The sequence below is a fragment of the Triticum urartu genome, chromosome 4A, assembly GCF_056163025.1.
Source record: "Triticum urartu cultivar PI428250 chromosome 4A, HENAU_Tu73, whole genome shotgun sequence".
NCBI lineage: Eukaryota > Viridiplantae > Streptophyta > Magnoliopsida > Poales > Poaceae > Triticum > Triticum urartu.
Genome location: NC_141876.1, coordinates 166021861 through 166024854, shown reverse-complemented (window position 1 = coordinate 166024854; position 2994 = coordinate 166021861). Strand labels below are relative to the sequence as shown.

General features: G+C 40.5%; 1 pseudogene; it reads left to right on the top strand.

Moving 5' to 3' along the window:
* Positions 1-699: 699 nt before the first annotated feature.
* On the top strand, positions 700-2507 carry LOC147975257 (uncharacterized; annotated as a pseudogene).
* Positions 2508-2994: the final 487 nt, after the last annotated feature.

Here is a 2994-nt window from a genome sequence, read left to right as displayed (position 1 = left end):
ATTGATTGGAATGTAGTTGAATTAGATGAGCCTACTGATCTGGTCACTGCACCAATGCCTGACATTGAGATGGCCAAACTTTTTGGCATTCCAGTCGATGACAGAGATAAGCACGAGAGGGGTGAATCTAGTTTGCCTGCTAATGCTGATGAAGAAGTAGATGGACAGTTGATGGAACAAGCTGCAGATGAGGTAGATGATGCACATGATGATGAGCTGGTGCATGTGTATGACAAAGAAAACCCTGTCATTGAAGTAGGCAAGTTGTTCCCAATCATGAAGGAGTTTAGGATGTGTTTCAAGACTTATGCAGTGAAACATGAGTTTGATGCCAAGACTGTTTGGACTGATAGAAAGAAGTTTTATGCGAGGTGCAGTGGATTTGATGGTAGTGTGAAGCCTTGCAAGTGGTACATATCTGCTAGACTGCAACCTGATGGAAGTACTGTCAGGGTTAACCAAATCCCCAATCAACATACTTGTATTACAAGTTCACAGAGAGTATCAACCATGACATCACAACTTTGGGTTGCAGAAAAGATCACCCCAATTTTAGCCAAAACACCAAACACTACTTCCAAGAAACTCAAAGTAGACTTGGAAAAGATGTACCCCATTAAACTAAAATATACCACAGTGTGGAAGGCAAAACAAAGGGCAATGAAAAATTTATATGGTGATTGGGCAAATACATTTAGGATGCTTTACAACTTCAAAGCAGAAGTGGAAAAGAGGTCACCTGGCAGTGTTGTGGAGATAGATACAGAGGTATCAGCCGAAGGTGAAGTCAAGTTCTCCAAGTTTTTTATGGCTTTGAAGCCTTGCATCGATGGGTTCAAAGCAGGATGCCGTCCATATTTGAGCATAGACTCATCATTTTTGACAGGTAAGTGGAATGGTCAGTTGGCAGCATGCAATGCTCTAGATGGACATAACTGGATGTTTCCTATTGCTGTTGGCTTGTTTCAGACAGAAACAGAGGCTTCATGGACATGGTTCATGATCCAGTTGAAAAGATGCCCAGGGCCAGTGTCACCTTTGGCTATACACACAGATGCATGTAAGGGGCTTGAAAATTCAGTGAAAAATGTTTTCCCACATGCTGAGCAGAGGGAGTGCTTCGATCATTTGTGGATGAATTTGATCAAAAAATTTAGAGGAGAAGAATTTGGGCGCATGTGGCCAGTAGCAAGATCTTACACTAGACAGACACACAAATATCATCTTGATAAGATAATGGAAGCATGTGATGAGTTTGGTCCATGGCTGAACACCTACCATTCTTTGGTCAGCATTCAACACTGCCATCAAGTGTGGCCACATCAACAATAATTTGGCAGAGAGTTTCAACAACAAGGTGAAGGATTTAAAAGATTTGCCTGTGCATGACATGGTTGACCAAATCAGGATCATGCTCATGCGGTTGTGGGAATTGAGAAGAAGGATAGGTGATTGTCTGCAAGGTGATAAGCTTCCAGCAGTGATACAACAGGTGGTCAATAGGAGCAGATATCTTTCACATTTGTTTGTTGAAAAATCTTCACCTTGGGGTGCTGAAGTTAGAGATAACAAAACTGGAAGGAGACATGTTGTTAACACTGAATTGCATGATTGCACTTGCCTCGAGTGGCAACACACTGGTAAACCATGTGAGCATGCCATTCTCTTCTTAGCATCCCAACCGAAGATAAACATGCACCCATATTTGCATGAATATTATTTGGTAGCAAGATTCAAAGCTGCATATGCTACTCCAATTCTAGCACTTACAGATCAGTCTCAGTGGCCTGAAGTGGACATTGAATTTTCCATGTGCCCTCCCTTGACGAAAAGAAAGGCTGGCAGGCCTAAACAGAGTAGATTCAAGGCATGGTTTGAGAAAGGTGGGAGTAGTAAGAAGGGAAAGAAAGATGGAAAGCCAAAAAGGCCCAAAAAGGTAAAAAAAAACAGATGCAAGTTGTGCCAGGAACTTGGGCACAGAGTGGGATCTGTAAAATGTCGTTACACTCCTGATAAGCCAAAGTATGTTCTTGTTTATTTGTCTGTGTTTTGATTTGGTGCTTTTTCCCAATTACTATATCTATAGCATTTTCCCAATGGCTAGGAGGAAGCGAGCAAGTCAGCCCCTTGTTGTTGAACAGTGTTGGCCAACAAAAAAAGCAAGAGTCAATGGCGGTAGAAAGAAGAGAAGTGTGCCTGAGCCTGAGCAGACTGAAGAAAATCCTGCTGCAGTCAACATTCAGACTGAAGAAACTGCTCTCAAGGTTGAAACTGAACCTGAGCATGTCGAGGTTCAGACTAAAGAAACCAATGCTGAGGTACACATCGAAGAAACTGAAACTGTTGTCAACATTGAGACTGAAGACACTGATCACGAGGGTGTTGGCGAGGTGTTGAAAAGACCAATGAAGAAAACCAAGATGATCAGTGAACTTGTGTGTGTAGTAGAACAAAAAACAAGAAGTGGTAAGGCGAAGAAGGGCACGCGACGTGGTAGGAAGAGGTAGAACAGAGAACAGTTTGAAAATTTGGGGCATGTAATAATTTTTGTAACTTGGTACGTACTGGTAGTCACTATGTATCCCAGTATTTCTATTCGAACTTGTTTGTTGGTACCTTGTCTAAACCAGCCAAATAAAATTCAAATTTAAATTCAAATTTGGGCTCAAATTTGAATTAGGGATGGGTATTGATGTTTTAATGCTATCTAAAGTACCTCAATTGAAATATGTTTGCTTGCTGATCATTCCGAGCCCTTTTGGTAAGTTGAACTCATAGTGATGTAAAGTGTGTCTCAAATGACCTCCAAAGGTAGGGTAAACGGCCTCATATTTAAGCAAGTTTTTTGGCACCTTGTCTAAACCATCCAAATAATTTTTCTACACATCTATTCTTCCTATATACTGTAAATCTAAAGTCTCACTATTTATTGAATTACTTTTCTATTATTATTATTATTTTTGAAAAAACAAGATTTAATAGAAAATTATATAT